The following is a 12,260-nucleotide window of genomic DNA, read 5'->3' as shown; positions in this document are numbered from 1 at the left end:
ACCCCACCCATCCAATCCATCACCAAAACCTGCCGGTCTCACGTCCACAACATCACCAAGATCTGTCCTTTCCTCTCCATCCAAACTGCTACCTTACTGGTTCAATCTCTCAATCTATCCCGACTGGATTACCGCATCAGCCTCCTCTCTGATCTCCCATCCTCCTGTCTCTCCCCATCATCATCATCAATCGTATTTATTGAGCACTTACTGTGTGCAGAGCACTGTACTAAGCGCTTGGGAAGTGCAAGTTGGCAACATATAGAGACAGTCCCTATCCAACAGTGGGCTCACAGTCTAAAAGGGGGAGACAAAACCAAACATACTAACAAAATAAAATAGAATAGATATGTACAAGGAAAATAAATAAATAAATAAATAGAGTAATAAATATGTACAAACATATATACATATATACAGGTGCTGTGGGGAAGGGAAGGAGGTAAGATGGGGGGGATGGAGAGGGAGACGAGGGGGAGAGGAAAGAAGGGGCTTAGTCTGGGAAGGCCTCCTGGAGGAGGTGAGCTCTCAGTAGGGCCTTGAAGGGAGGAAGAGCGCTAGCTTGGCGGATGGGCAGAGGGAGGGCATTCCAGGCCCGGGGGATGACGTGAGCTGGGGGTCGATGGCGGGACAGGCGAGAACGAGGTACGGTGAGGAGATTAGCGGCAGAGGAGCGGAGGGTGCGCGGTGGGCTGTAGAAGGAGAAAAGGGAGGTGAGGTAGGAGGGGGCGAGGTGATGGACAGCCTTGAATCCCAGGGTGAGGAGTTTCTGCCTGATGCGCAGATTGATTGGTAGCCACTGGAGATTTTTCTTCAGTCTATACTTCACTCTGCTGCCTGGATCATATTTGTGCAGAAACGCTCTGGGCATGTTACTCCCCTCCTCAGAAATCTCCAGTGTGGCTGCCTGTCAACGTACGAATCAAGCAAAAATTCCTCACTCTTGGCTTCAAGGCTCTCCATCACCTCGCCCCCTTCTACCTCACCTCCCTACTATTCTTCTACAGGCCAGCCCACACCCTCCACTCCTCCACCGCTAGCTCCTCACGGTACCTTGTTCTAGCCTCTCCCGCTGTCGACCCCCGGCCCATGTCCTTCCCCTGGCTCGGAATGCTCTCCCTCCACACATCTGCTAAGTTAGCCTTCTTCCTCCCTTCAAAGCCCTATTGAGAGCTCGCCTCTTCCAGGAGGCTTTCCCAGACTAGGCACCCTTTTTTCTCTCCTCCTCCCCATCCCCTCCACTGCCCTACCTCCTTCCCATCCCCACAACACTTATATATATATATCTATATATAGATATATAGATATACATGTATATGTATATAGTACAGATTTATTACTCTATTTAACGTGTACATATTTACTATTCTGTTTATTTTATTAATGATGTGCCTATAGCATTAATTCTATTTATTCTGGTGATTTTGACACCTGTCTACATGTTTTGTTTTGCTGTCTGTCTCCCCCTTCAAGACTGTGAGCCCGTTGTTGGATAGGGACCGTCTCTGTATGTTGCCGACTTGTACTTCCCAAGCGCTTAGTACAGTGCTCTGCATTCAAAACTCCCCTGTGCTGGGGAGCAGTGTCATGGAAGAGAGTCGAGGAGGAGACTCAAGTTTACTGCAGGGAAGAAGACAATGGTTAACCACTTCTGTATTTTTCCAAGTAAACTCTATGGATGAACTACCAGAACATTTGCAGTTGGAGAATGGGGCATTCCTGGAGAGATACGTCCATTCATTCGCTATTGGTCAGAGATGACATGATAGCATAAGAAAAAGCAAAGAAGCGTTCAAACATCTCTCCTCCAAACCCTTCACTGGCCCCATTTATCTTTTCACATGAAAAAATACCTCACAATTATCTTCAAGGCTTTCTACCATGTGAGACTCACTCTTAATTCCCATTTTAGAGATGCGGTATCTGAGGCACAGGGAAGCAAAGTGACTTGTCCAGCAGCATGGCTCAGTGGAAAGAGCCTGGGCTTTGGAGTCAGGGGTCATGGGTTCAAACCCCGGCTCTACCAATTGTCAGCTGTGTGACTTTGGGCAAGTCACTTAACTTCTGTGGGCCTCAGTTCCCTCACCTGTAAAATGGGGATTAAGACTGTGAGCCCCCCGTGGGACAACCCGATCTCCTTGTAGCCTCCGCAGTGCTTAGAACAGTGCTTTGCACATAGTAAGCACTTAATAAATGCCATTATTATTACTATTATTGTCTGACATCACACAGCAGACAAGGGGCAGTGCCAGGATTAGAACCTAGGTCCACGAGCCGGTTGTTGGTTAGGGATTGTCCCTACCTGTTGCCAAATTGTACTTTCCAAGCACTTAGTACAGTGCTCTGTACACAGTAAGCGCTCAATCAATACGATCGAGTAAATGAATGAATGAAGGAATGAATGAATGGGAGAGTCAGGATAAGAACCCAGGTTCCCTCGCTACTACCACTATTATTTGCCTCTCCCTGGGCCCAGACACACTTTTTCCCTGGAAGGTGATGGGAGAAGATTCCCTTCTCCTCCTCCCCTCCAGCCCTCCGCCAGCCAAGGTTTGCTCACTGCCTCACCTGCCCCACCTTGGATACACACAAAGCCGCCGACACAAGAAATCTGACTGTGGTTCTCAGAGGAAAATGAAACAGACTGAAGTCTGGTTGACTCCAATCACCTCCTTGCCACTAACTTCAAGGCTTTTGACCGGTGTTCTCCTCCGTGTTTCCCTTCCCTCCACACCGACTACCCTCCAGCCACTGGAAATAGATCTTATCCCTTTTCCTCTCCTCCTCCTCCCCTCCCCATCTCCCCATCTGCCCACTGCTCCATCCCCTTCCCCTCCGCACAGCACTTGTACACGTTTGTACATATTTATTTCTCTATTTTATTAATGATGTGTATTTAGCTACAATTCTATTCATTCTGATGGTATTGTCACCTACTTGTTTTGTTTTGTTGTCCAAGCACTTAGTACAGTGCTCAGCACACAGTAAGCACTCAATAAACACGATTGAATGAATGAATGAATGAATGAAAAAGGACCTTCCCTTTTCCAACACATGGCTTAGATCCTTCTTTCTTCCTGAATCTCCCTCTCCCTTCAGACTTGCCCAGATTGATGTTTATTTTCCCTATGCCGATTCAAGCCAGACACCTCCTCTGCATTTACACATTCACAACTGCTCATTGCACTTCCCTACCCAAAGATTCACATTACTCAGCACTTATTAAGCTGTGCATCCAGCTTTCCATTCTTATTTCCCCCTAGCTGTAAATTCTTTTGGATCGGTCTAGCCCAGCAGACCGGTAAGTCCAGGAGGGAAGGGATTGAATCTCTTACCTCCATCATGTTCACACAACGTTCCTACATGGAGGAGTTGATGAGAGTGCTGATGGTCTAGAACCAATCACACTCTCTCATTCCCTCCCTGTCATTTCTCACCAGAAACATTTTCTGACATACAGGACACAGTCTTGGCCGAAGTGACCACAACATAATGCTGACACAGTGCAGCGCGGCCCCAGCCGGACATGTTAGCTGGATGGAGGTGAATGAGGAAGGGGAGATGAGTGATGGTTGGGGCCACTGCACTGTCAAATACTTACCTGTCGCCTGTCCCGCCGTCGACCCCCGGCCCACGTCATCCCCCGGGCCTGGAATGCCCTCCCTCTGCCCATCCGCCAAGCTAGATCTCTTCCTCCCTTCAAGGCCCTGCTGAGAGCTCACCTCCTCCAGGAGGCCTTCCCAGACTGATCCCCTTCCCTCCTCTCCCCCTCGTCCCCCTCTCCATCCCCCCATCTTACCTCCTTCCCTTCCCCACAGCACCTGTATATATGTATATATGGTTGTACATATTTATTACTCTGTTTATTTATTTATTTATTTATTTATTTTACTTGTACATTTCTATCCTATTTATTTTATTTTGTTGGTATGTTTGGTTCTGTTCTCTGTCTCCCCCTTTTAGACTGTGAGCCCACTGTTGGGTAGGGACTGTCTCTATGTGTTGCCAATTTGTACTTCCCAAGCGCTTAGTACAGTGCTCTGCACATAGTAAGCGCTCAATATATACGATTGATTGATTGATTGATTACCCTCCTGAAAGCCCACCCACACTTATGAGGATGTAGCCCTGACCCAAAGTACGACAATGGCCCCATGTGTGAGCATTTCCTCTGAATGGCTCCACCTCTCGCATCCCCATCATGATCTCTCCCTCCACCTCCAACACCCTCCAGTCACAATCACTGGGGCAGCGTAAGGCTGTAGGGCTCTGACCTCCGCCGTGTTGGGATGCTCCTCCCTCCACTCCAGTTCGTGGGTGCAGCTGGCTATGAAGGAAGGGACAGCGTGGCACCCTCAGCCCCTCTCTTATCTCCTGGGGCAGGGAGATGTTCTTCAGAGAGTCCCCCATCCCCATAGATAAAACAGCCACTGCTCCCTGGGGAACCCCTGGAGGATCAACTCAGGTGGGGCCGCGTGTCCTGGCCAATGCCAAAATCTTCTGCCTGTGAGGTCTCTGAGGTTCTTTAGGGATAAAGGACCAGGCACTAAAGCTGCAGCAATGGTGCCGCACTCCAGGGTTCCCATGGAAACAACAGCATCTGCTTCCCAACATCCCAACTGTTTCTAATGTTACTGACAATCTACATCAACTGTGGGTGGTTTCAGCTTCATCTCACATACCACTAGATGGTCAGCTTCTCATTTAGTCAGTCAGTTGGTAGATTTAATTTTCTGACATCTTCTGATTTCAAAGCTCGACAGAGCAAGAGATTCCTCTGAATCCATTCTCTGATCCTCCCCCAGGCTGAGTGGGGTGGGGCAGGGGACTGAGGTTTCGTGAATGGTAGGATGGGAAGGAGCGATTCCTTGCTTGAGGAAGAATAAGATGGAAATGGCTCCTCCTGTTGTGATGATTTACTAACCTGGGTTCTGGAAACTAGACTTCCAAACCACTGCCTTGTTGGTTCAATCTCTCATCCTATCCTGACTGGATTACTGCACCAGCCTCCTCTCTGATCTCCCATCCTCCTGTCTCTCCCTGGTTCAGTCTATACTTCACTCTGCTGCCCGGATTTTCTTTGTACAGAAACACTCTAGGCATGTCACTCCCCTCCTGAAAAATCTCATAGTGGTTGCCTGTCAAACTATGAATTATGCAAAAAATCCTAACACTCGGCTACAAGGCTCTCCTTCACCTCGCCCCCTTCTACCTCACCTCCCTTCTCTCCTTCTATGGCCCAGCCCGCAACCTCTGCTCCTCTGCCGCTAACCTCCTCGTAATACGATTGATGATGTGCATCGTTCTCACCTGTCCCGCCATCGACCCCCGGCCCACGTCCTTCCTCCGGACTGGAATGCCCTCCCATCACATATCTACCAAAGTAGCTCTCTTCCCCCCTTCAAAGCCCTACTGAAAGCTCACCTCCTCCAGGAGGCCTTCCCAGACTGAGCCCCCTTTTTCCTCTCCTCCTCCCCATCACCCCCCCAGCCCTACCTCCTTCCTCTCCCCACAGCACTTGTATATATTTGTACAGATTTATTACTCTATTTATTTTACTTGTACATATTTACTATTCTATTTATTTTGTTAATGATGTGCATGTATCTTTAATTCTATTTGTTCTGATGATTTTGACACCTGTCTACATGTTGTCTGCCTCCCCCTTCTAGACCGTGAGCCCGTTGTTGGGTAGGGACCGTCTCTATATGTTGCTGACTTGTACTCCCCAAGTGCTTAGTCCAGTGTTCTGCACACAGTAAGTGCTCGGTAAATACGATTGAATGAATGGAGTTCCATCAGTGAATGTCTCTATCTCTTTTCAAACACCATTATCACTATTATTTTTATTATTTGGTATTAACAATTTCTGTGTCGAAGTCTGTGCCACCTGATGATAAATAATTCAATCGATCAATGGTATTTTTAGTAATAATGATAATAATGGTGGTTTTTGTTAAGCGCTTACTATGTGCAAAGCACTGTTCTAAGCACTGGGGAGGTTACAAGGTGATCAGGTTGTCCCACGCGGGGCTCACAGTCTTACATCCAATTTTACAGATAAGGTAACTGAGGCCCAGAGAAGTGAAGTGACTTGCCCAAAGTCACAGAGCGGACAGTTGGCGGAGCCGGGATTTGAACCCATGACCTCTGACTCCAAAGCCCCTGCTCTTTCCACTGAGCCACGCTGCTTGTTGAGTGTTTACTGTGTGCCTTACATTGTACTAAGAGCTCTGCAGAGTACAATACAATGGAGTTGGTAGATACAATTCGTGCCCACAGTGAGCTTACAGTCCAAAGATGAAATTACAATCCAAATAGGCATTTTTCCCATCCCACAGGGGCTCAGCAGGTTAAGAGGAAGTGAGAGCCCAGGAGCACAGGAATGGTAAGACACTAACGCCAGGTCACACAGCTGGCCAGTGGCCGAGCTGGGATTAGAACTCAGGTCACGTGACATCCATTCACATGCCACTGAGCCATGAGGCCTCCTAGGGAATGAATGCATTGCCACTCATGACGTAGTCTTATCAGCCAACCTCCCAGACCTTGACAAATCCTTAATATCTGAGTCAGTGATATCTATGCATATGTCTAAGGGCAATTCCTCTTTCAAAGAGGTCATAGGGGATTATTAGTACATGGACACAGACAGTTTATCCCCGAATGGATGCTGGGGAAATTTCCCCTTTAGGATCCTGCCCAGGGCAGCCTTCAGGTCCCTGTTCCTCAGACCGTAGATAAGGGGGTTCAGAGTGGGGGGCACCACAGTGTAGAACATGGAAACCAGCAGATCCAGAGCCGAGGGCAAGTCTGAAGGTGGTTTGAGATAGGCAAATGCTGCGGTAAAGAGAAAAATGATGATGACAGTGAGTTGGGGCAGGCAGGTGGAGAAGGCTTTGGTTCGGCCCTCGGAGGACGGCAACCTCAGCACGGCTGAGAAGATGTGGACATAGGAGAAGATAACGAAAAAAAGCAGATGCCATCTAAGACTAACACAGTAGCCACACTCACATCTATGGCAATGTGGTCCTCAGAGCAGGAGATCTTCAGCAGAGGGGGGACATCACAGAAGAACTGCTGGACAATATTGGACCCACAAAAGTTCAGGGAGAAGGTAGAAGCTGAAAGCCAGACTCCAAACAGACCCCCACTGAGTCATGATGCTGTTACTAAGCGCACACAGGCTGTTTTGTTCATGAAGAGCTCATAACGCAAGGGGGAGCAGATGGCGGCATAGCGGTCATAAGACATTGAAGTGAGGACATAAAACTCTGAAGCAGCAAACAAGACCACTAGGAAGAGCTGCGAGACACAACCCAGAAAGGAGATGGAGCTGTCACTGGTCAAGGAGTTGACAATGGATTTGGGGACCGTGGTAGAAATGTAGCAGAGGTCTATGAAGGACAGATTCTTGAGAAAGAAGTACATGGGGGTGTGGAGACGCTGGTTGAGGGTGGTGACAGCAACAGTGAGGAGATTCCCCAGAAGGGCCATCAGGTAGACAAGAAGGAACAGCATGGCATAGACCAGCTGCAGCTCCCGGATGTCAGAGAACCCCAGGAGGAGGAAATCAGTCACAGTGGAGTTGTTGGTCATTTCTGGGAGATGATGCTGACTCCCTGGAAAGGAAGAGGGGAACGTCAATTTAGAAGCATTGGCATTCCCTCCAGACTGTAAGTTCCTTTTGGACAGGTAACACTTCTACAAATTATATCATATTGTACCCTCTCAAGCAATTAGTACAGTACTCTACACACTGCAAGTGATCAATAAATATGATTGATTCCCATTTTAATTAATAAAGTATTTGTATTCATTGATCACCAATAGTGTTCAACAGTATTGATACATGCAGGGGTATGAAGACATCAATCAATAGCTCAATGGTATTTACTGAATAGCTCTGTACTAAGTGCTTGGGAGAGTTCAATCCAACGGAGTTGGCAGCTATTTTCCTGCCCACCAGGAGGTAACAGTCTGGTGAGTAGACTCTGCATACCATAAGTGCTTAATAAATACAATGGAAGGATAGCATCGATGACATAATCAACACTAATTCCTTTTGGAGTTTGCCAGGGCTTAGAACAGTGCTTCACACATAGTGAGCGCTTAACAAATACCATCATCATTATTATTAAATCAATCTGTTGTATTTGTCACTTGTAGTGTTCAATAGTATTAATATGTGCAGTGGTCTGGCGTGTCTTGACTTATGCTGTCGATTCGCCTCTGACCCATAGTGACTCCGTGGAAGCTTCTCTCCCAGAATACCCCACCTCCATCTGCAAGCATTCTGTTATTGTATCCGTAGAGTTTTCTTGGTAAAAATAGAGAAGTGGTTTACCATTGCCTTCTTCCACCCAGTAAACCTGAGTCTCCACCCTCGACTCTCTCCCCTGCCACTGCTGCCCAGAACAGGTGCGTTTTGACTTGTAGCAGATTGTCTTCCACTCGCTAGCCACTGCCCAAGCAAGGAATGGAATGGGTATCCCTCTGCTTCACTCTCCCTCCCTTGACTGAGACTGGTAGAGTACTGGAAACTCTCCAGGTGTGATCCTTTGAGGGGGCAGGGGTATGTACCCATCAGTGAATCAAGCAATGGTATTTACTGAGCACTTAGGGCTCAGTCTTCATTCCCATTTTACAGATGCAGTATTTGAGGCACAGAGAAGCAAAGTGCCTTGCCCAAGATCACCCAGCAATCAAGGGGCAGAGCCAGTATTAGAACCCAGGTCCCCGAGCTCATTGTTGGGTAGGGATTGTCTCTACCTGTTGCCAAATTGTACTTTCGATGTGCTTAGTACGGTTCTCTGCACATGGTAAGCGCTAAATAAATACAATTGAATGAATGAATAAATTAGTAGCAGAGTCAGGACTAGAACCGAGGTCCCCTTACTACTACCACTATACTTTGCCTCTCCCTGGGCCCAGGCACCCATTTTCCCTGGGAGGTGATGGGAGAAGATTCCCTTCTGCTCCTCCCCTCCAGACCTCCTCCAGCCAAGGTTTGTTCACTGCCTCCCCTGCCCCACCCTGGGCACACAAATCTGATTGTGGTTCTTATAGGAAAATGAATCCGAATTAAGTTTAGTTGACTTCAATCAACTCCTTGCCATTAGCTTCAAGGCTTTTTACCCATGTTCTCCTCCGTGTTTCCTTTCCCTCTTCACCAACTCCCCTCCAGCCCTTGGAAACAGATCTGCTCCCTGTGCCTCTCCAAGGACATTCCCTTCTCCAACACATGGCTCAGATCCTTTCTTCTGCCCGAATCTCCCTCTCCCTCCAAACTTGCCCAGATTGATGTTTCTTCTCCCCATGCTGAATCAGCCCAGATGCCACCTCTGCATTTACACATTCAGAACTGCTCATAGCTCTTCCCTACATATAGAGTCACATTACTGTGTAAGAACCTATTAAGCTGTGCATTTTCATGCTTATTTCCCCCTAGCTGTAATTATTTTGGATCAGTCTTGCCCAGCAGACTGGCAAATCCAGGAGGGAAAGGATTGAATCTCTTACCTGCATTGTGTTCACCTGACATTTCTGCATGGAGGAATTGATGATAGTGCTGGTGGTCTAGAACCAATCACACTCTCTCATTCCCTCCCTCTTACTTCCCACCAGAAACATTTTCTGACATCCAGGACCCACTTCTGTCCAATGTGACCACAGCATAATGCTGACGCTGTGCTGCGGGGTCCCAGCCAGCCGCTCAGACACACACACACACACACCCACACACACACACACACACACACACACACACACACACTTGCTTAAACTGACTGCGGTTACATACACATAAACACACATAGTCACACCAACCCACACCTATTTAGCCACTGATTTGTTCATTTAAATATTGGCTAAAGCATCACTCCCCCAAATCAATATCGTACCTGAAGAGTTTCCAGTACTCTGCAAGTCTGGCTACCAGACGGACGGTTAAGCAGAGGCATACCTGTTCCATTCCCAGCTTGGGCAGTGGCTAGCAGGTGGAAGGCAATCTGCTACAAGTCAAAGCTCCCCTGTACTGGGCAGCAGTGTCATGGGAGAGAGTGGAGGGGGAGACTCAGGTTTACTGCAGGGAAGAAGGAAATGGTAAACCACTTTTGTATTTTTACCAAGAAAACTGTATGGGTAAACTACCACAACATTTGCAGTTGGAGAATGGGGCATTCCAAGAGAGATGTGTCCATTCATTCCCTATGGGTCAGACACAACACGATAGCAAAAGAAAAGACAAAGAGCTTAAACATCTCTCCTCCAAACCCTTCACTGGCACCATGTATCTTTTCGCATGAAACACCACCTCACAATTATCTTCAAGGCTTTCTTCCATGTGAGACTCACTCTAAATTCCCATTTTACAGATGCGGTATCTGAGGCACAGAGAAGCAAAATAATTTGCCCGATGTCACACAGTAGACAAGGGGCAGAGTCAGGATTAGAAGCTAGGTCCCAGAGCCGGTTGTACTTTCCAAATTGTACTTTCCAAGCGCTTAGTACAGTGTTCTGCACACAGTAAGCACTCAATCAATATGATCGAATGAATGAAAGAATGAATGGTAGAGTCGGGATTAGAACCCTGGTCCCCTTACTACTAACACTACTATTTGCCTCTCCCTGGGCCCAGACACACTTTTTCCCAGGAAGGTGATGGGAAAAGATTCCCTTCTCCTCCTCCCTTCCAGACCTCCGCCAGCCAAGGTTTGCTCACTCCCTCCCCTGCCCTACCTTGGATACACACACAGCCACCGACACAACAAATCTGACTGTGGTTCTCAGAGGAAAATGAAACAGACTGAAGTCTGGTTGACTCCAATCAACTAGCTTGATTGGACTGCTACTACAACCACTAGCTTCAAGGCTTTTGACTGGTGTTCTCCTCCGTGTTTCCCTTCCCTCTTCACCAACTACCCTCCAGCCCTTGGAAATAGATCTTCTCCCTTTTCCTCTCCTCCTCCTCCCCTCCCCATCCCCCCCTCCACCTTATCCCCTTCCCCTCCCCTCAGCACTTGTGTATTTTGGACACATTTATTACTCTATTCATTTTTATTAATGATGTGTATTTAGCTATAATTCTATTTATTCTGATGGTATTGCCCCCTGTCTACTTGTTTTGTTTTGTTGTCTGTCTCCCCCTTCTAGATTGTGAGCCCGTTAGTGGGTACGGACCTTCTCTATATGTTGCCGATTTGAACTTCCCAAGCGGTTAGTACCCTGCTTTGCGCACAGTAAGTGCTCAATAAATACAACTGAATGAATGAAAAAGGACAGTCCCTTCTCCAACATATGGCTTAGATCCTTCTTTCTTCCCGAACCTCCCTATCCCTTCAAATTTGCCCAGATTGATGTTTCTACTTCCCATGCGACTCAGGCCAGATACCATCTCTGCATTTATACATTCACAACTGCTCATTGCACTTCCTTAGCTATAAAGTCACATTACTAAGCACTTACTAAACTGTGCATCCACCTTTCCATTCTTATTTCCCCCTAGCTGTAAATTACTTTGGATCAGTCTAGCCCAGCAGACTGGAAATCCAGGAGGGAATGGATTGAATCTCTTACCTCCATTGTGTTCACCCAACATCCCTGCATGGAGTAGTTGATGATAGTGCTAGTGGTCTAGAAACAATCACATTCTCTCATTCCCTCCCTGTCATTTCTCACCAGAAACTTATTCTGACGTCCAGGACAAACTCCTGGCTGAAGTGATGACATTGTCCTGCAGGGCCCCAGCCAGGCAAGTGGTTTCCATGTTAGCTGAATGGGGGTGGATTAAGAAGGGGAGATGAGTGATGGTTGGGGTCACTGCACTATCAAATACATACCTTCCTGAAAGCCCACCTGCCCCTCAGGGGATGAAGCCCTGCACCAAAGTCTGAAACTGGCTCCGTGTGGGAGCACTTCCCCAGAATGGCTCCATCTCTTGCATCTCCATCATGGTTTCTCCCTCCCCCTCCAATACCCCCCGGCCACATGCACTAGGGCAGCATGGGGCTTGGGGGCTCTGACCTCAGCGGGCTAGGGATGGTCCTCTCTCCAGTCCAGTTCTTGGGTGCAGCTGGCTATGAAGGAAGGGACAGCCTGGCACCCTCAGCAGCTCTCTTATCACCTCTGGGCAGGGAGATGTTATTCAGCGAGTCCCCCTCCCCAAAGATAAAGCTGCCACTGCACCGTGGGGAATACCAGGAAGATCAACTCAGGTGGGACTTTGTGTCCTGGCCGATGCCAAAATCCTCTGCCTGAGA

General features: G+C 47.9%; 1 non-coding gene across 1 annotated transcript; it reads right to left on the bottom strand.

The window, feature by feature from the left end:
• Positions 1 to 8,431: 8,431 nt before the first annotated feature.
• LOC119924406 lies at positions 8,432 to 8,569 on the bottom strand. Its single transcript, XR_005449126.1, has one exon. It is a non-coding gene; the product is annotated as a small nucleolar RNA SNORA7 (small nucleolar RNA).
• Between the last annotated feature and the right edge of the window lie 3,691 nt (positions 8,570 to 12,260).

This window comes from Tachyglossus aculeatus, unplaced genomic scaffold, assembly GCF_015852505.1.
Source record: "Tachyglossus aculeatus isolate mTacAcu1 unplaced genomic scaffold, mTacAcu1.pri scaffold_97_arrow_ctg1, whole genome shotgun sequence".
In the NCBI taxonomy this organism is placed as follows: Eukaryota; Metazoa; Chordata; class Mammalia; order Monotremata; family Tachyglossidae; genus Tachyglossus; species Tachyglossus aculeatus.
Note: the sequence above shows the minus strand (reverse complement) of the source record. Positions and strands in the feature narration are given on the sequence as shown.